This window comes from Molothrus ater, chromosome 6, assembly GCF_012460135.2.
Source record: "Molothrus ater isolate BHLD 08-10-18 breed brown headed cowbird chromosome 6, BPBGC_Mater_1.1, whole genome shotgun sequence".
Taxonomy (NCBI): domain Eukaryota; kingdom Metazoa; phylum Chordata; class Aves; order Passeriformes; family Icteridae; genus Molothrus; species Molothrus ater.
The window spans coordinates 26,111,053-26,132,914 of NC_050483.2; the positions used below are offsets into that span (position 1 = coordinate 26,111,053).

The 21,862-nt window shown below is 39.9% G+C and overlaps 1 pseudogene; it reads right to left on the reverse strand.

The window, feature by feature from the left end:
- Positions 1-3,434: 3,434 nt before the first annotated feature.
- Positions 3,435-21,862, reverse strand: part of LOC118687330 (cytosolic phospholipase A2 epsilon-like) — a 36,781-nt pseudogene continuing 18,353 nt past the window's right edge.

A 21,862-nucleotide genomic window follows, 5' to 3' on the forward strand; every position in this document is an offset into this window, starting at 1 on the left:
ACACCCTGGGAGCCGGGTGGGTTTGGGGTTCTTCTGAAAGGGAAGTTCGTCTGGTGTTTTTTTCGAATCCGATGGTTTTTCTTTTTTTCTTTTTTCTTTTTTTTTTTGGCCACAAGTCCGTTTCTGGAGGTTTAATTGTGCCTGCTGCTCTTCTGCGCTAAAATCTCAGCCCCTTGCGATGAAGTCCGGAAACACTTTGACAGCTCCGATCTGAACGTAGAATGGCCCAAATGCTTTTCGTGCTTTTGTGATGATGGTTGCTGTCTTTGGATGCAAAAGAAATGTGTGACTAAGCGCCGTGGTGTTTAGCTGCGACATCAGGCAACTGTTTTAAACACAGTGAAAAATCTTAGTAAAACAGGGAAGTCTTTCTGTGAGACGTGTGTAGAAGACACGACCATTAGTTCTAACCCTAGGTCCTGCCACCTTGCCCATTGATTTTACAGGAGATTTTAGTGGAGGGTAACACCGGCTTCACTACAATCTTGGGGAAATCAATAAAACAAGTATTTTTTGTCCTCTGACATTAATGTTTGTGCTCAGTAACTAAAAAAAAACAAACAACCAAACAAACAAAAACTTGGGACCTCCGTTAAAAGCAAAGGAGTGGAAATTTTTGCTGAAACTGTGTTTAAACACTGTATTACAAATGTGCCTTTTGTGTGACACACTTATGGCTCCTTCAGAGCATCCATATCATATAAATCCCCTTCTGCTGGTCCAGCACATCTACTGTTTCACATTTTTATCTTTGTACCTTTCTCATCTTCATTTCCATATTGAATGCTGCATTTTCTCGATATGCTCTGGGTCTTTTCTAAATACATCAGCAAGTTTAGATGTGCTCTTTTAATCTCCTTCCTCTCTATGCTGTTCCTCAAAGAACAGATGTTAGACTTTAGCAATGCTCAGTTCTGGGCATTTAACCTCTTTGCCTTTTCTTGGTTCCTTGCTTTGCATTTTATTTAGGGCTGTGCGTATATTTTGCAACTTTCTTGTTGCAATTTCCATGCTGAGTCCGAAGATTTTATACCATTTCACATAGGGTCTTGCTGACCAGTTTCCTCAGTTTTTAAAATCTCCTTTTCATAGTATTCCTTTAATTGTCATTCATTTTCTATATGGCTTAATTAATACACAATTAAGTTATCCTTGTAGTTACTTACACCTTCTCTATTTTACTTCAGTAATTTCTTTTAAATTAGTCTTGTATCACCACATCTTTAGAGGTCTGACTGCTCCTAATTATTAATTATCTGCAAAAATATCTGAGCTGTGGAAAACCTAAGTACTGCAGTGTGGAGTGAGGTTCCTTTCCCCTTTGTCTGTGGTGCTAAATCCAGTATTTAGTGACTGGAGAAGCTTACATAGCTCACATGCCTTACAGGGCAGGTATGATACTGCCTCAGACTGTCCTCCGAGTCTCTGGGGATTCATGATTCAGTGCAGGACTGAGGCAGATGCAGAGCCATTGTATTTTTTCAGTCCCTAAAGATTTTCCAGTGAATGTCTCAATCAGTTTTTTGAATGCATAAAATTTTGTCACCAAGAAAACTTAATTACATGTGTGCAGAACTACCTCAGTCTGTTTTAAACCTGCTGTTCACTAGTTTTGTCTGATCCTCTCAAGGTCTTGTGATAGAAGAGATGTGCACTGACTTCATGCATCTCTCTTTTCTGCCTTTCACTCCTCCTGTTCTTTTTCTGGGTTGCAGATTCCTCAGCTATTTGTACCTTGGGTGGAAGCAGTTCCACCTCCTTGATCAGGCCTGACATTTTCCTCTGTATTCTTCTTGAACATAGAAAACTGAAATACTGAGTAATTATTCCATGCAAGATTTTTGAAATGGGGTAAAGTGCTCATTGTTCTCCATGACCCTTTCATGTCTGCTGGAAAGCAGCAGGAAGGGCAGGGAAGTGTTTGCACTCACACACCTCTTTCTGCTTGTCTTCAGACTTCCTGCCTAGATGCTTCCTGCTGTCGGTGAAATAATTTTTGCCCTTCAGACAATAAAGCTCTAACTGTATATTGGAACCTGGGAGTGCTTCCAAATTCCCAGGTCTGGCTGTGTCCTCTGACTACATCCCGTCCCATACTATGATGAGATCCATAACTGCAGATGCAGTCTTGTTTGCTCTCTCGTTTCCATGGGAGATAAACTCTGGGCATACAGTCCAGGAGCTCTCTGGGCTCCTGTAGCAAGCAGCTAAGTGTTCACTGACCTAAGTGGCAAACAGAGGGGTTACATCTCTGTGCACCACCTAGGAGGAGACCCTCAACCTTGAGACCAAAGGCCATTCCATTTCTGGCCCACAATAACAGGATTTCTTGACAAAGAATACTACAGTGGAATTCAGGAGTGGGGAAGCCTATAGGAAACATGGGCTTGTGGATACAAGATGTCTAATAAATAAAACCATAGCATTGAATTAAAAAAATTAGAAGAAGAATAAATGTAGATTTTACAGATTCCATCTGTCAAAAACCCAGACTGCTTGCTGGAAAAGAGATATGTTAGTCTCACAACCAAAGCATCAGAAAGTTGAAAGTTGATGCTTTGTTAACTTCATTTGCTATACTCTACAGCAAGTTTAAAAAAAATCACATTTGCATGAGTGATATTAGGTACACAATTTCAGTTCTGCTTTGTCTGTGTTTCTTGTGTTTTCGATGTAATAGTCTCAATCAATCCTAAAGAACGTTTGATATTATCAATAGCATTTAAATCCAGCTTGCTAAAACAAATTAACATGAGTTGGTTCTTGTATAGATGGGTTTTAGTTGTAATCCTAAACTCAAGGGGTTCCAGAATCTTGCAGTAGCTTACATCTAGGTCTGGAGCAGGTACACGTTCTTCAATAATTCTTCAGCAGCTATGAAATGTCTGCATGTTTTCTTTGTCTTGCTATTAGAGGAAGAAGCACCTAAAATAAGGGGCTGAAACATGTATTTGATAGGAAAGCTATTTATTTGCTGTAACTTCTACTCAGAAGTAGTGATTTATTGTATAAATTCAATATTTATTTACATTCACATAAAGATTTCTTAGTTCACAAATGGCTTCCTTGATTTTTTTTAGAGACAATGGATTTTGTTCTCTGCTGCATTTCTGGACCGGCAATCCTGTTTCTATAGCACAGGTAGAACACAAACAGTCAGTGTAAACTTCCTCACACTTCCTCGTCCACACAGTATGGCAGGTCACTTCTGCAAGTACAGTGGAGCAGAGCCTCACCTAGCCATGCTCCTGAGGTTGTCAATGAGGGAAGCACATGAGTTCATTAAGGAAGAGCTGGTTTTTTGAGTTTATTCCCTCCACTGACAGACAGGCTTAACATTTTTGATGACAAATGAAGTGCTATTCTTAGCATTCTTTGGCTTGTCTTCACTTCCTAATAAAATTCCTTTTCTTCTTCATCAATAGGATAATCCTTTATTTCATATTCCCTGGTGCTGGGCAGCCAGCCAAGTGCTGGGTTCCCTCTCTGGCAGGCACAGGCATGCCATGGCCATCGGGTTGTTTGTGCAGCGCTTGCTCTTTCTTGTGCTTCTTTTTCCGCTCCACAGCTGTACGCAAGGCCTGAAGAATCAAATCTTTGTTGTTCTGGACGTTGTAGTAACTTAGATTCACCAGTTTGTCAAAATTTTCCTCTGAATAGCTCAGATTGTTTATGTAATATGGGCCACAGGCATTGGTAACATCAACCTCGCCCTCTGCCATCTCTGAGGGACTACGCTTCACACCTAACAGACAAGCAATGGCTTGGTTAATTTGCAAAAAACAATTCGGGTCTGGGTGTTTCCCAGGCATGCACAATTAGTGGATCACAAACCTAAACTAAATCAGTTTTTTGCTCGACTCTGAACCGATGGGACACGGCATACGAACAGGCTGAGCCCCTCTCTATCTATCTGCTAATACATAGAATAAATAGGTTCTTGGAAGGGAAGAGGTCAATTAATTTTGTTGGATTCTGAAGATTGCTGGATTCCATTATGTGCCTTTAACTGCTAAAGGACAGCTGAAGATCCCACCCCTGGGGCAGAGACCTGAGGAGGTGGAGATCCACTGCTGTGTGGTATCCTGTAATCCCACATCAGGGTTTCACCCCAGCCAGCAGCTAAGCAACACAGCTGCTTGCTCAGTACACAGGTGGGGAGAGAACCAGAGGAGCAAAGGGAGAAAATGTGGGTGGAGATAAAGGCAGTTTAATGGGACAGAAAAGGAAGAGCAACATAATTCTCATTCCAGATCCCAAACAAGAACTATTCCAGCTGCTAGGAAGAAAATTAACTCTTTTCCAGATCAAACCAGGTTCACATATGTTTTTATGCTTCCTCATCATTTGCACAGACCCTTTGGTTTTCTGACAGTTGGCATGAGGGAAAGAGAGCATTAGCAACCCAGAAATGGTAGGTAATACTGTCAGAGAGAGTATCAGAAACATGAGAAGTTTTCTGTCAGCTTCCAGTGAGACCATTACATGGCCAAGAGGGCATTACTGTAGGAGACAAGCACCCTCCACAGTCACAGATACCTGTACCCTCTGAGCCATGGCAGGGGAGTAGGCACTGGGAAAAGTCAGCATCTCCCTGACAGTACATCATGCATTTGGGGAATCTTTTCTACCAACATGGATCTAACAACATCAATCAAAGGGTTCTGATTTTCCTTGAGGGGTCTCTCAGTGTCCAATAGATGTACTCCTCTCAGCTTTGCAGACAGAGTTACAGTGAAGTGGTGCCACTCAACTGAAGCAGTCTAAGTGTCCCACAGAGAATTCCCTTTCTACTTGATTATGGAATAGCTTAAGAGTGCAGAAGTTAAGCAGTTTGAGTATGCCAGTTTTACTTGTTTACTGCCCAGGCTCTAAATTCCCCTTCTGAACAAGCTGATGGATGAACTGCCTATGGAAAAACTGCCTGTTCATGTGATTATACTAAAACTTCACATGCTGTACAATTTAGATCTGGGCCAGGGCATGGTACTGAAGCCCTATAAATTAAGCTGATCTCTGAGTCTGTCACTAACAAAAGGAGACATCCTTTTCCAGCCTCACAGGACCTTCTGCAGCATCCATCCTGCTGCTATGGAGGTCTGGTCTCAGCTGCAAGGTATCAGTCCTCCCAAAAAATCTGCCTGCACAGAGCCCTTTCATGCCAGCTCAGATGACCCTTTGCTTGAGGGGGCATGACGAGGACCCTTCTCTCTCTTTCTGTTTAGTCTCATCTTGCAGCTACCAGCTGAACTGGTTGGACAACACAAGTTTGCCTCAAGTGTATGCAATAGGCAGATATTGTGCAGGTCTTCAAATGAATTTTCTTCATACGTAGCAACACCCGTTTTTAGACTCGCTGATAATTTGTGTTAACATTTAACATCTGCACATCATCAGATGTACACCTGATAGTAGATAACTGACTGAGGCTAGGCATCCCTCATTTTTGGAAATTAGTGGGGGGAAGAAGGCCAGCAAACTCCCTCACAGAGCAACACACAAGAGCAGTTCAGTATAGAAGAGCAGAACAGAAGCTAAATCTCAGTTCTCCTTCTACTTCTTTCTTCTTTTTTCCTTTCTTTAATTTTCTCTACAAAAGGCAACTGCAGAAAGCAACTTTTGGGCTATCTCATCAGTGGTGAGAGCTGGAGTAGAATGGTGTGTATACATGCATAAATACCTTTAGTCTATTTGAATCCTGTTCAAAACCCCAGTTGTACATCTCAAATGTGCAATGAAGTCAATCAACAAAACAAAAGTACCATATTATCTTTTACAATTTACTTAATATAAAAGGATAAGGATTGATACAATTGGGACAATAGTTTCTGCATTTGTTTTGGTTTTAAATTGAATGTACCATGTACTAACACAGAACTTATGGCTTTCAAGTATACTGTGGGGCTTAGAAGTGAACTCACAATCTGAGTTAGGAATTTTAGCATCTGGAGAAGGAGTAACTGAGGCCCTGGTAGCAAGAGAATATTATGGCATGTGGGATATGGTACCAGGACTTAGAATTCATCTGTTTAGAAGTGACTGGCAATATTGCTATTGACACTCTTTAAATTTCAAAGGGAACAGACACTGTTGGAATGGCTCAGTGTTGTACTTTCATCACTTCACTGTGCTTCACTGTTACATTTTCATCACTTTGCTAGTTCATACTTTTGTTTTCTGCCTAACTGTAAGCCAGGAAACTATTTTAAACAATGAAATCCACAGACTCCTTGGAGCATTCTCTAACAGGAGAGGATGACAAGTATGAGAGGAAATTACCCCTGCTAATTTCTGCTACAGCAGATAAACAAAACATTGTTTTCCTCAATTAACTGCAATCTGCTTATGAAAAGGCAAAAAAATCTGAAGAGGAAAATATGTCCAAAGGCTAATCCCACATGATCCTCTCCTGTCCAGGAAAAATCACATATTTTAAGTTTCTTGATATGGTTCATATCTAAGCAAAGAGAGTTCAAGTTTGTAATCTGAAAACCAGATATTATCCAGTAAAAAAGAGGAAGAAAGTGGCCACTGGCTGTTAATGTGATGGGTAACTGTTAACTTACCAGGTGCTTTGTATTCCCTGAAGGTGTCATTTACTAGAGGGAAAAATATCACAATAGGTGTTTCTGGGCTATCTTTATCACCAACAATGTAGCATTCCTTCAGATGTGGAGTTTCCTGATCATCTGGCACCTTTGTAGGGAAAGGAATTCCCTGTTTCTCGAAGTATTTAGAGGCATCTTTGAGGGGCTTGTTGCCACAATAGGAAAACAAAAGAAAAGAAAACATCAGGACATATGGGAAGAACTTTGAATTTGACCAAAATCTAATTTCACTGGGAATATTTGTGGGGCAAGGGACAGGTTCTGACAGATTATGGTACATATCCAATTTAGGTCTAGGTTGAGGTTGTTTATGGAGCCAAGCCTTGGAAGGCCAGAGTTAAGTGAGATGGATCTGACTTCACATGTCTCTGAAAATCTACACTGGCTATGTTTCACATTTTGTCCCTTTAGACAACTTTTTACTCCTAAGGAATTTAACATTCCTAAATGCAAACTGTTGTTGCATTTATTTGCATATCTAGTCTTCTACATCAAACCTATTGTTGCAGTTATATTGTCCTGAAGGTACATTTTCCCTTGCACAGGAATATGTATGATTGCATTGAGAAATATTAGTCAATGTTTAAAGGCAATTAGCTTCATTCATTCTACTTCTGACTGCCTTCAAATCAGCTAAGACCACTTACATGTAAAAAGGGGCAGGTATAGTTTACTAAATTATTACTTCCTGATAACATTTGTTCTGTTCCATAAAGATATGTAACTCCCAGTTAACAGCAAACTGTTAACTTATCAACACTTCCCAGATACTGGGGAAAAACAAAAGTTTCTATGAGTAGAGGACCAGCCATTCTGGGAATTCAGCGATAAAACAGAGAAGTCAATGAAGAAGAATGTGCAAGACTCACCCCTGTCTGTGAACCTGAGCTGTAGTTGAAATGCAAAATGACATCCACTTTCCTTTCTGGCCTCATAAGGGGTGGGTAACTGGTAGCAAAGGCAAATGCAGTATCAATCAGGATGAGGTAGTCTGTTGCTGTTGTCAGGTGGTTGGGCTGGGAGTCCAGCTCACAGTCTAGGAAAGAAGCAAGTTTTTTCAGAGAAAGTGCCCAATGCAAGGGAAATGCTGAGGAAAGCCTACTGTTAACAAATAGGGATTTCAACTTTTCTTGGGTCCTAGACCTACCTATCTAGCTGATGGCTGCAGTTCAGTAATTTCTCAGTTCCTCATCTGGCTTCCTCTTTTCACTCTTTACTCTGCAATTTCTTTGGTTTTCCTCTGACTAAAAGGGATTAACTTGGGGCTCAGAAGAGTAGACAATTCATCTTGTGTGTGACTCTGATCAGGTTGGTGTGGGTTTTTTGTTTTCTTTTTTTTTTTTTCTTTTCTGTTAATATGAAACAAATTAAAATGGCACCTCGCTCTCTCTCAACACAGTAAAAGGACTAAATGTGTTGGGTGCCTTGCTCACTATGAGAACCAGCAGACAGCTAGAATTTTACATGGAATAACTGGTGCCAGACTGAACAAAAAAATTCCCTACCTGGATGACAGGGAATACTGTTACAAAGGTTACATCTTACTTAGATGTAAAAATGTAACAGGAAACAAAGCTCCCTGCCACATCCCTTGAGCATGGGTGACTAATTGGGACTCTTCTCACCTATCAGTTGTGGGACTTTATGAATTTTTTGAAGAACTTAGTTTGAAGTCTCTCCTGATGACTAATTTTATCTTTCAGTGACAAACAGTGTCAAATACTGTCAGAACAAAACAAAAAAGCAGTTAGCTTGATAGCATTTAAAGGATTGTTTCTTTTTCACAGGGATGGTTTAAACGGTAACTCAAAGCAGGGTGTTGTTACCATACCTTTCCACTTGGAAAACTCGCTCTCTAGGTAGTTGTTGTTTATCTGGAGGCCTTTCAGGAAGTTATGGATTTCTGAGGCTGCTGGACGTAACATTGCAACATCTCGGAATATTTCTGAAAAGCTGTCAGGAGGACAAACCACTCGAGTATCAAGCTCATTTGGTCTTGTAGGGAATAGGGCTTCATCATCTGCAGAAGAAAGAATAACAGCTTACATATGTGAAGTCAATCTGTGCAGTCACCTCTTAGTTTAGTATGTTTGGAAAATTTGGACTTCTTTCTCTTTTTACTTGCAGGATTTTCACAAATCTCATGGGTTTTTTAGCTAAGCTTTGAAAAATCCCTTTCTTCTTCTCACTTCACAGTGATAAAAGTTTTTTTTTTGCACTGCAAGACCCCACCTACTACAAATTTCTTTGCTCTGCTATGGTTTTATCTATTAAATAGAAATTTCTTTGCTCTGCTATGGTTTTATCTATTAAATTGCACTTAACTGTGTCTTTCTTTGCTACTCCATGCCACATATTCTCTCTCAGACACATAAAAAGCCACCCAATAACAATCTCTCAGCCACACAAACATAATTAATGTTCCTCACTAGCAAATACAGAATCCTTGATTTAACAACCAGAAATGACTCCCTTGCAAGTGCTAGAAGATAAAATAAGTAAGCCTTTTTGAAATACTTCTCTTCCTTGTCATCTTTTCTTTGTAATGTGTTTGTCTTGAGTATTTGTCCTTGAAATCTGACCCTGCAGATCTTTCTTAATTTTGTATCATGTTTTGCAAATCTCATCCTTATGACTAGTTTGGAATGACTTCCAATAGTACTGAAGTTTGTGTCAATGATTTGTAGACTTCAGAGATGCAAGGATGTTGTTGCTCCCATTTCTCTGACGCTCCAACTTCTGAGAGAGGAGCTAGAGGGTTGTGGAAGGCTATGTGAGCATCCTCCATCTACAAGGATATTTTTCTCTAGTTTTACCCTTCTGCTCAGAAAACATCTCATAAGAGGGTCATTGTCTCTTTTATTTTTCTGTGATGGATCCTGGGGGTTCTTTTCACATACAACTGAAATAATTGCCATATGTAGTACATGGCATGAATTTCCTTCTGGTTTACATGTGGATAATGGAATTGCCTGAAGAGAATGTTCTAAAAGGGCTTTGAAAAATTCAGTAAGAGAGCAGCAGCACAGAGGGAAAAAAAAACCCAAAACCAAAATAATCACATAAGAATAGCCCACCTATGTCAGTAATTTTGTCTCGTGTCCATTTGTGCCAGAAGTCTTCTGAATTAACAGATATATACCAAGCATCCATGAGATTCAAGGAAAATACACTGCTCCAGATCCCTGTGGCATAAGATGTATTTGACAAAAAATAAAGGGGTTGCAAAGGAATTTGATATAAAACTTTCAAATAACTGTGTCACTGGACACTTCAGGGAACGGGGGCATAAATGTCCTTTAATCATTCTAGAGAAGGTAGGAAGAAAGTGCCAAGGTGTAGAAAGAGGGTGGTGATCTAAGATGTAACATGACATCCACTTTCCTTTCTGAACACAGAAGGGAAGACCTGTGTCCTTACCAGAAACTGCAGCCAGGGACAGAGAGATTCTAAGTTGCTTCTTTACGCCTCATGATTAGCTGTAGTGAAATCTCCACACAAGCAAAAAGTTTCAACTTCTCAAAAAAACCCCTGAAACTTCCTTTTTCCTTTATGGAGTTGGTGGAAGTAGAAAGAACAATGAGGCAAGAGATTGCTTTCGCAAAGGGAAGAAAGGTTTCCTTACTGCTTTCACTTTTTTATGCAAGATGGAAAAAAATTAAAAATATTACAACCTATTTGCACTCTGAAATGGAAATTTTATCTTAAGAATTAATCAGGGCTAGATGTGGAAGGAACTTTGTAGATAAAAAGGTGCATTTTATAGACTCAGGCTGCAGAAGAAATGGATGATTTAACTTAGCAGCAATGATACACAACTTTTGTTGCTGTCAAATCTATATATGTATTGCAAAGGTCTCATGTCAGTACATATAACCACAGCTGAAATCAATAAATCTGTTAAGATGAATAAGATCACAGAGAAAATGAAAAATCCTGCAGATTGTGACCTGTTATCAGTTCTGGTATTTTACCATATAATTCTCCTGGTAGATGAAAACACACTAAATGTTTAATTTCAGAAGAGGGGTTTGTGCAGGAGCAGATTATATTATACTACTTTTTCCCAGAACAAGAAATCACCTTCCAAAAAGCAGATTCTGGATTCTGGGACTTTCTTCATCAGGCGACCCATGAAGAACTCGCTGCCAAAATCTTCTGCAGGAATGAAGGCACCATATTTTGGGAATCCTACCTCATAAGGGGTGAATTCCACCCATTCTAAAAGAAAAGGCATAAGACAGACTGATTACAGCAGCAGAGGCATAATTATTTGAATAAAACATGATATTGGCCAGGTTAAGGCAGACTGGTTTCTAATTAATACCCTTTGCAACAGACATTTGTTCACTGTACATTTCACAGTGGTGAACATGCAGAACAAATTTTCCTCTTACATCTGTATGTCTGTATAAACTTTTTGACAGTTTCTGTGCATAATGTGCACAGAAGTGCAGAAGTACATAGTGTCTTCTGTTGTCCTGCCTTTGACCCTGGATACTGAATTATACAAAGGTCTTAAAAATATTAACTATTAAATATCTCCTTTGATGTGGATTAGCCTTCAGAGTATTTGTGCATTGAATTGATATCCTTATCTAATCTTAAATTGACCACAATTGGGATTAAATATTAAATGCAATTCTGGAGTGTTGTTACCTCTAAAATCCTGGTCGCTGATTTTATCCTTCACATTGAGAGAGAGGTAGATGGGCAGGGGATTTTGACCCTGATTTAGCGCCTGCTGCTGATCTGTGAGCTTATGGCAGTCCTCCTGTTTTGAAAAATGACAGTAGCTCAGGACAATTGGATGACACAAAGAGCCTCCCACTTAATCTAAACCTGGGTTCTGACAATGCAGTGCATACATGACTCCAACTAGGATGCTCCACAGTTGCTTAGTTTAGAGAGGTGCTGTCATCCCTATCCTTGTCCCTCACTTGCCCCACCACTTCAGCACAAAAATTATCTAAATTCATATGTTGAAAGAATATGGTAAGGAGAAAATGCTATTATCCACATTTTTTATTTCACAAAAAATGTCTGGGAATGTTTGAAAAGCACTCTTGACAGAAAATATTTCATTATGAAAGAGTAAGCCCCTCTCTGACTGCCTAGAAAAACACCTTTTCCTCAGAGCTGTGACAGAGACAAAGCTCATGCAGAGTGTGCAGCAAGCCTTGGCCCTTCTGCTGCAGAGCTCAGGCAGGGTGGAAAGGGCAGGATGGTTAGGGAGCAGAACCAAGGTTTGGGAGTGTGCTCCTACAAGCAGTGCTGCAGGTGCTCCCCCTCAGCAGAGCCCGTGGAAGGATGGCTGTGCCACCAGTGCCACCAGGCTTCCCTTGGGCTACTGTTGGCCAGGGGACAGGGCTCTGGGGACACTCACAGCTCCCTGCTGAACACAACCCCAGGGAGTCTCTACCACTGTGCTATGGCCAGGCAGTAGAAATGTGGCTGTATGGGGGGTTAATCACATTACAGGGGGAATGTTTTCTCATTCTAAAGCATAAATGGCCTAGTGGGACAGAAATATTCATGAAGATTAAAATAGAGCCTGAACACAGCTCTTGATGGAAATATTTGCAGGGTGATGTCTTATTATCAGCTCAGAGATACTGTCTTTGGGTTTGTGATTTTTCTTTGCCTTGCCTTATTGTGCAGCTCTTTTAAAAGAACAGCAGGATTTTAATTCAAATATTTACATGTGAATTCACAGGATCACAGAATGGTTGGGGTTGGAAGGGCCCTTAAAAATCACTTAGTGCCAATCCCACTGCCATAGGCAGGGACACCTTTCACAAGACCGGGTTGCTCCCCATCCAACCTGGTCTTAAACACCTCCAGAGACAGGGGGTCCACAATCTCTCTGGGAACTCACTACCCTCATAGTGAAGAATTCTTCCTAATACCTAATCTAAACCTACCCTCCTTCATGTTAAGGCCATTTCCCCCTTGTCCTACTACTACATACCCTTCTGAATAGTCTCTCTCCAACCCTCTTGTAAGCCCCTTCTAAATAAATTAAAAGAAGTTCATACTGTAAGTTTCCTGTTATTTCTTTTCATTCTTTTCATCCTTTCTGTACCAGGTGTGATGTTAAGATCTGTATAATACAGCCAACAAGCATAGTACAATGGTATAATGGTACAATGAATGGTACTGCCAAGGCACATGCTTTAGGCATCTATATGAAAAACAAACATGCAAAAAAACTATTTTGCATAAGGGTGGTCAAACATTGGCATGTGTTGCCCAGAGAAATTGTGGAGTCTTCAGCTGTGGAGATATTCAAAGCCCATAGTTTAGGGTAGCTGGCCCTTCCTAATTCTGCTTGGACAAGAACTGTAGAGGTCCCTTCCAATCTCAACTGGTTTTTGATTTACTGTCTTTCCTCACTGCTGTATTCACTGGATATTCAAATCTGAAGAGAAAGGTGCTGTTATTGTACCTTATCATGTAACATGGTTTCAATGATGAGTCCCCACAGGTCTGTGAAACACAGCTGATGTCCTTCCTGTTTCCTCTGGCACAACTCTTCCAAATAGTATTTCAGACGATCAGGGGCAAAACAAGTAACAAACTTATTTTTAAGTACATGCTTTCGGGCATCATTGAGGGTTTCCTTGAGATCCTTTTGGGACCAGTCAGGATCTTCATACAAGTTTGACATGGTCCTAAAAAAAAAAGAACAAACAAAAAAACCCCACAAGGAAAAGTGTGAGTTCTGAAACAGAGCTTTGGAAGTTATGGAGGTTTGTGTATTATTGCCTTCATTTATATGAAAAAACAACATGTGTTTGGTACTATCCACATATTTAATTAATTGCAAATGTGGGAAAATACCTAGTGAAAGAAACAACAACAAAATAAAAGCAGAAAAAGAAAGCCTTTTCTAGATAGTTAAGATCATATAACTCAAGATCACTCTTTGACGTCAATTATGGAAAATTCCTGTGTTCTTATCTTGCTCTTACCATGTTGTTCCAGATAAACCAGTGATATATGAGACACAGTCCAAGACATTCATTTCCTGCACACTGAGGAGGTGAGCATACATGGCTGTCAGAGCTCTGGTTCCACCTCCTGTTGTCATGATTGCCACCACAGGTACCTGTTCAATCCCAAAATACATGCATTTAGTGACATGGCCTGAGAAGGGACAGAGACTCTGATTAGAAGGAGAAATTTACAGCACTGATAAAGTAGTGAAAACATGCCACCAACGTGAAGAACGTGAAGTCCAACGTGAAGAAAAACCTGAATTAATAATGGGGCATGTAAGGAGTAAGAAATACTTCATATTTTCCTCTGTCAAGCAGCTCTGCAATAGAACGTGAAATCCATTATCACATTTTCAGTGCTCTGTTTGAAAACCATTAACACAGAGCAGAAAAAAATTAGAGGAAGTGTTACCTTCTTTCATCTGAATCAGATTATTATCAGACCAGAAAATATCAGTGCTGTCTCACAATTTCCATGTGGGCAGTAATAACTTCTCTTCCCCTGAAGTTTGCTGAAACTATTGTACAGTTATTCTACAGGCCATAGTAGAAATGTCATGACTGATGGATTTAAGAGCACAGGCCAGTTCAGAACCCCTGAAACCAGAGGCTGGTGACACCATTCCCTTTTAAAGTTTCTGGAGGGAAAGAGGAACCATGCTCACTCCACCTGCTACATATGTATTAACAGTACTAGGTATGCAAGTGAGCTGCAATTACTGGCTTCTGTGATCATACAGAAATCCAGGGACTTCTGGGCAGTCTTAGAAACAGAATTAATTTATAAGCATGAATTGGCTTCTTTAACAGTAAAGACAGTTACTGTGCATTGGAGTGAATGAATGTCATATACAAATCAGAAAAATATAGAGAGATTGTATGTTCTGCAGGGACGTACGGGCTCTACATCTGAGGGGAAGGGAATGACCCATGGCTTAGTGCTGGCATTGAAAGGCAGAGTCTTGTGTCTGAAAGGTCCAGCTGTGCAAGAAAAGCTGAACTCAGTTTAGGTCTAAACAAGAAAAATTTATCATGTCTGCTTCACATTACAGTCATAGGTGCATAAATAAAAGAAGAGACACCTGATTTTCCCCTGCCTTAAAATTTCTGTTATCAATCCTGTTTGCTGAGCAAGATGAAGTCAGACTGGCAGCGAGCTATGCTCAGACAACAGGACCCTAAATGGGGGCACAAATGATACACAAAATAAAATCCATTTTTAGCCGTGAGGGAAAGAAGTGCTGGATCCACTGTTCAGATCTGGCCAAAAAGAAACTTTGGCCTTGGCTCTGAGAGCACCAAGCCCTTCTCTATATTACAGGGCAGACTGCTACTGAACTCAAGGCTAGATTCTCTAGCTTCAGGGCTACAGGCTTTTTATTCATGTTTGTGATGAGTACTCATTCCTTCCCTAGAATAGAGAAAAGAAGTCAGCCACTGAGAAAAGAACTCAGCTATAGCTTGCACATGAAACTACAGGGTTTCCAAAATAATGTGACCATCAATGCTATGTTTTGACACTTATCTGTGCAGAAAGCAGAGAATAATTATGTCTCAGATACCTCATCGTCCTGCAAGTCCTCTTCCAGATGGAGAATGTCCTTCAAAGCAGCTGCAACCACCTTCTTCCTCTTGCGAATGAAATCCTGTTCCTGGGCACACAGATCAAACCCCAGGCGTACATCTAGGTCTTCCTGGCTGCAACAAGGATCAGGTATCATACATCACATTTGTAGTCTAAGCCAGCATCTTAATTGCTTTACTTCATAAATAGACATGCCTTCACTACCAGGTCTACATAAAGCAAAGGAGGAAGATATTAAATGTTCTGTTTTTTTCTTGGAGAAAAACAGTCCATCTGCCTTTGAACTGAAAGGAATTTTTTTCTCCCTGCCAAAGATGCCTGGAATTAAATATGGCTACAAATGGCAGCCGTTCCTTTTCAGACATAAATCCAGAAGCCTGCAGAGGGCAGTGTTTCAAAGGTGGCTTTTAAAAGTTTTGTGAACTTCCACTGATACCTGAGAAACGTTCTACTGAAGTCGTAGATTTGCATGATCAGATGTTCTTTTGATGCTTAAAAGCTCTACATTTGTGGTTTGAAAGCTGCTGTGAAAATCTTGCATAGGCTTCTAAGGAAGAATTCAAATGACAGCTGTAAACTGTGTGTTTATTTCATAGTATATTTACTGAAAATAAACATCATGATGGAAAAAGCACCTACTTTTCTGGAAATTCTCTTTTGTTATAATATGGAACATAATGTAACATAGCCATCTTATATATTTTACTAAGGCCTGAACAATATTCCAAAACACACAGTGTGTTTCCTCCTTTAGAAATAAGCAATCACTTCACTGAGTTTATTTGCATGTATCTCTTTGAGTAGACATTACAGCAATAAATGCAGGTACATTTATTATTTCATTTTTTTTTTCACATCTTAGAGTATCCAGGCACTCTGATTTTGATCTTTCAGTGGAAGAAAACAGTTAAAGGGAACTTTTGGGAAACAGAAAATGTTTTTTCAATCAGCTTTGAAATGTTGCTTTTATTGAGAATCTGCATTTGGCAATAAATAGTAGAGATATCAGCATGTCTACAGTAGCCCTTGCCATGTAATATTGATTGCAGCACAGTATGAATAGAAAATTGGTGTTTTCTTTATAAAACCTTTTTTTAACTCCTCTCCCATTACAAAAACTCTATTGCTGAAAATCTTTGCATTATGTACTGAGTGTATTTTTTTTTTTTAATAGTCTGAAATAAGGATGGACCAGCATCCAGGACAAAGGCAGTAGTAACAAAGAGATTGGAACTTGATTTACAACTATCTAAATACAAAGAACCAAGGGGAAAACAAGGCGAAAACCACAGGTGTCTTACCATTTTTTCACCTTAAGGAGCAAATCAAATTTTCTGTGCTGAAAATTGAAAAGTAAAATGATGAATATTGATATTTTGTTTAAAATAGTCCCATTCCCCCACTCAGACCGAGACACAGATCTTTTGGGTCATCATTATACCTACAAAACTCTGAATCTCAAAAAACTGAGATCTCTTCTCAATATTTCAATAGTAACCAGAGATGTGCACTGATTTAATAGATAAGACTTTAGTACACTATCATCTGTAGTCCCCATCTTTTCTCTCTCATAAAACTCAGTGTAGCTTGCCTGGTACTAGTTAGCTGCACAAATAAATACCAGAAGAGCTGCAGTGCTACAGCTCACCTCCCTGGAAGGATCCAGCACTGAAGATGGGTGCTGAAACCAGAGTCTTTCACACAACAACGTCAGGTACAAGGGGAAGCCCGAAAGGCTGAGCACCCCACACAGTGGCTCAGGTTTGCTTCCTGGGACAGTGTGCCAGGACTCACCACTCTGTCCCAGTGCACCCAGTCACCTCCAGCCTGGTTAGTACATGGACAGTACAAGGAGCATGAGCAACAGCTTAGATATTTTTCTTCTTCCCCCTTTTCCCATGGATTTCCCATTTTATTTTGCTTCAAATAATTCACTTCACTATGCATTGCCCTAGGTTGGAGGGAAGTTAGAAAACAACTGTCTGTAAAAAGAGAACTGGCCCTTGGTTTCTGCTTCATGCAAATCAGAAAGAATTTTAAAAAGCTTGCAAAGGATTCCTCATGGCCAGCAGACACTCACCTCACCAACTACTTCCTGCTCGGAGGGGAGTGACTTCAGAGGGATTGTCAAGGGGACACTTCTCCTCCTTGGTCCACATGACATGCAAGCACACTGAAAAGGAGCATGGAGTGCTTTTTGGTTAAAACAGAAATGTTCTCCTCTTGCTCCCTATTCACACATAAATATCAGGTCATAGAACTGTCTGTGTTGTCTACCATTTTCTGGGGTAACGTACAAAGGTGGGAAGCTTCCTCTTCTTTCTGAGTGCAACATCCAGGGAGGGTTGCTTGTATCTGGCATAGTGGAAGAAAGTGGGATCTGGGAGAGGGGAGCGGGAGTCACAGCCCACTGAAACTGTCTGAGTTTCTTCAAAGGATCCTCTCACCGTAAATGTTAGCTCATTCTCTAAAACAATGAGAGAAAATGCATACACAAAGTTACTTATAATTGTAAAAAAAAGAGAGAGAGGAAAAAAAGAAGCAAAAGGTAGCTTTGAATAAATTCCTTCTCCACTTCCTTTGTATTTGGAAAACTATCTTCTAAAAGTGATCCAAACCCCAAACATTTCAGGTGACTGTGTCATTATAATGTGCTGAGCAAGGAGTCAGATGGGAACGTGATATGGAAGGCACTGAATTTTAGGTTGCTGCTTTTCTGTTGCAGTTTCATCACGACACAGTGAATACAACCAGGTACTTTGCATGGTAAATCATCCTCATCCCAGGCCAAATAATGAGCTGAAGTTCTCAGTCCCCTAAAATAAGATCTGACTCTTATGAGCAGCAGATGACCCTATTAATATGAATAGTTCAGCTAATCCTGCCAGTGTGCATTATGCATGCTCTGAGGTTGCCTACCAGATCCAGCCCCTCAGGGGATGTGGGCAGAGGAGCTTCTAGACTCTGAATCTTGACCAGGGTCAGGCAGGAGCCAGCTGCTGAGTGGCTAACCCCTGCAAAAAATGAGGTGTTTCTGTGCACATGCGTAAGTTGAAGTGACAGAGATCCTGAGCAAAGTTAATGCTATAATATAACTATAATACCTGAGAAATTAAGCTTCTTCAAGGTTCAGCAGTACTGCAGCAGAGGTTTGCAGAATCTCAACTTGGGTTTTAGATACCTTCTGTATAATCATCTGATTCTAGTTGTTTCTAGTCTGGCACGAAACTCCCCATGAAGTCAGAGCCCTGAACTGCTGCAGGACTGGTGACATTCCCTACTGCAAATTTTGTACAAATCACCTTAGATGTGACCAATTAATGCCTGAGTATTTTGCTGATGCAATGTCCAGGCCTTGTTAGAGACAGTAAAATCACCAATAATTATTTTAAGAAGTAATAATCTTACCTGAAAAATGCTTCTTTTGCCTCCTGCTGTCCAAGTGAATTTCCAAACAGGCTTCTTCACGACACTATGGTAGGTGTGATGAGGACAGATTAGATAACTCACTAGCTAATTATTATCTAATGAGTTATCTAATTAGATAGCTCATCCAGCCATCTCACCACCAGTGCTGACAGATGTTGAAAGGATCATTGTAGGAAAGGTCATTGTTTGAAGGGGAGAGGCCTGCTGTGTTGGACACTTTTGCCAGATACAGTGAATGTGAGAATTAGTTTATTGTTGCATAAGAAGATGGTGCTATGCTAAACACGTTTTCATTTTCAATGGATGCAGACAAAACAAGGGAAAATTATAATTTTGATCTTAGAAGGCACCTCTAAGATCATGCTGTTCTCCTTAAAGATAAAGCTCCTAAGAGAAAGTATCACTAAAGAATGAAGACCTGCAATGTTTGCCTCACTGACATTATAGTCAGCTGTGGTAAGGAATGATGTGGTAAGGAAAGAATATAAATGAACAAAACATTATTTTACCACTATTGCCCCATTTGTGATGATGGTTTCAGGAGTACCCTGGCTGGAAAACAAAAACAAACAATATATATTTTATAAACAATATGTTCTGGATACTGTCCTGAGCAGGACACATTATTCTCTCTAAATTTTTTATTACTATTTTTTTTATTACTCCTTCTTGTGATTTCTGTAAGAATACTCCATTGACACTAGATGACACATAATGACCCAGCAGAAATTATTAAATTTCCAGGTGCTATAAGGCACCTGGAAAGTCCTTGCAACAGCCTTAGTAGCACAGGCATGACACAAATTGGGTAGCAACATTCTCCTCAGCCATGAATTTCCCAGAAAACACTGTCCAGTGAATCTGCAGACTTACTGCAGTGGGGTTTGCCAGCCAACTCTGAACTATGTAGTTAAAAATCTTAAGAGAAAGTCACAGAATTAAAAATTCTCAACTCTTCTCCACATCATGGCATTTTCCCTTTCATATAATGATTTTTAATGCACATATTAAGTCTGGAAAAACTTGTCTCTGGCTATTAAGGTGGTACTGGATCTACAAAAGGTTTCCCTGCACTAATGCAGAACTCCAAGCTGCCAACAGTAATGAGGTTTTACTCACATGGTCTCCAATAAAAACTCAACTTCCAGCTCCTCCTTCCCCTGAAAATAAAAAAAGAAGCTGTCTCAAGTAGCATGTGTAGAGGTTACCAAAGTGACCTTAATTTTTGCAAGCACTGTGTCACTTACCTTAAATGAGTAAAAATATTCTGTTTTGTACTTGCTTTTATCATTTTATTAAATGACAGAAGCAGCTTCTTCTTCCCAAGGAACTCAATCGTACTTGAAGAATGAAGGGTCTTTGGTGCTTGTAAATCTCCCTAACAAACCTATTTCACACTTTCTTCTCTGCCAGCTGCCATGTGCTGGCAGAGAAGAACACGATATGCTAAGGCTTAGTGTTTAGGAAAATATTGTGGAAACAGGCCATTTCCCCGTGCTTGCATTGTTTTGGTTTTTATAGTCTTTGTGAGGATTACATAAACTGTTATTTTCTATCTGGTTATTGAAAGTGCAAAGCTTCCCTAAAATTGCATCTGCTCTGGGGCTTGCGAATTTGGCCATGACCTGTGCAAAAGGAAACCAACAGGAATTTGAGAAGGCCATCTATTTTGTCACTGATGTGCAGTTTCCAGGATGTTAATAAATTTTGCTACATCTTTACCACCAAGCTGGTCCTGGTGGTAAAACCAGAAGAGACAGTACACCTCTTTAACAGAGGGGAGAGAATGGACATCAAGGCTGTCTGACAGAACTCTCACCTCTGGGGTTAGTGGGAATGCTGTAAAAACTCTTTCCCCAAGGGGGATTTTAGCAACATCAAAAAGCACAATTGCATGGTCGTCATCGTGAATGATGTCATCATCAGAAACAGTAATTTCCAGAACATTCTAGGAAAAGAAATGAAAAATATCCAGTTCACTGGCATGTATGGCATACAAGAAATATGACATTCTGCAGCTCTTCCAGGCTTAGTGTCTGCTTTACAGAGAGGAAATAGAAAATAATTGATGAAAAAGTGTGAGAAGGGAGAGTAAGAAAGCAAGTATAAAGAGCCAGGTCTTAGTCTTATCAATTAAAGCTGAACTGAGATCTCTTTTGAGTCAGCTGTTATGCTTTTAAATAGATCTCATAAAAAATGCAATCTGCTAGGGAGGAATATGGATTACCAAAAGCCCTATATTGCTTTATATCAGCAGGGGCAATAGAGATTACTTCATATCAATAATCACTCTTCTAGATCCTTGGACCTGCTGCTTTCAGCCACCTGTTCACAGGTATTTGAGTGTAGTTCAATTATCAGCAGCAAACTGAGTAAAGATCTTTATCATACAAGAATTTGGCATCATCTCCTGCCGTTACTTCATGTCCTTTTAGAGAAAATGAGTTTTTCTGTTACAGTGTAATTTTATATTTTCATTTCAGTTTCCCTGTGTTGTCACTGTCATGGGTCCCATCAGCCTTCCCCAAGGAGGTCAGACTTTCATTACCCATATGTAAATAACAACAGCTATCTGTTAGGAGTAAATTGGCTTCCAGCAAAGCCAGAATTGCTTTGCTTCAGCTTGTGTGGGGAATTTTAAGTAAACTCAGAAATGCACTAGAAGATACTTCTAGTTTAGGGGTTTGGGGCTAAACTGAAAGACACTGCACAGAGATTAGATGAAAAAGAGAGGTTTTGGGTTGCTTACCTTGACTTTTCTCTGTATCCAGAAGTAGAAAGTTTCATTCCACACAGGATTTCTGCAGTTTTTGATGGTTTTGGTGTGGAATATCTCATCTGAAGCTGTTGGCAACCAGAGCCTCACATAGCAATCGGATTGGCTTACTGTAGAAACACAGGCAGAAAGTATCTGGCAGAGGAGGCATGATACAAGAAGTGGAGACATTGAAATGTTCTATCGCTTAAACATGGGTGAGAGATGACCAGTTCTTTCTGATAAACATTGGCCAAAACCAGGAAGATAAAAATCACACTGCTGCATAAAATTATTTTGTTCATCTCAACACTATTTTTAATAAGCAGTGTATTCAAACAATTATGCATAATCTTATACATTCAAATAAAAAATACAGTCCTAGCCAACAAATAGAGTAGTGTGCATATTCAGAAGTCTTATATTGCTCCATATTAACAAAATTTGGCAGGCGAAACCAAGACAGAGGCAGCACAACATTAGT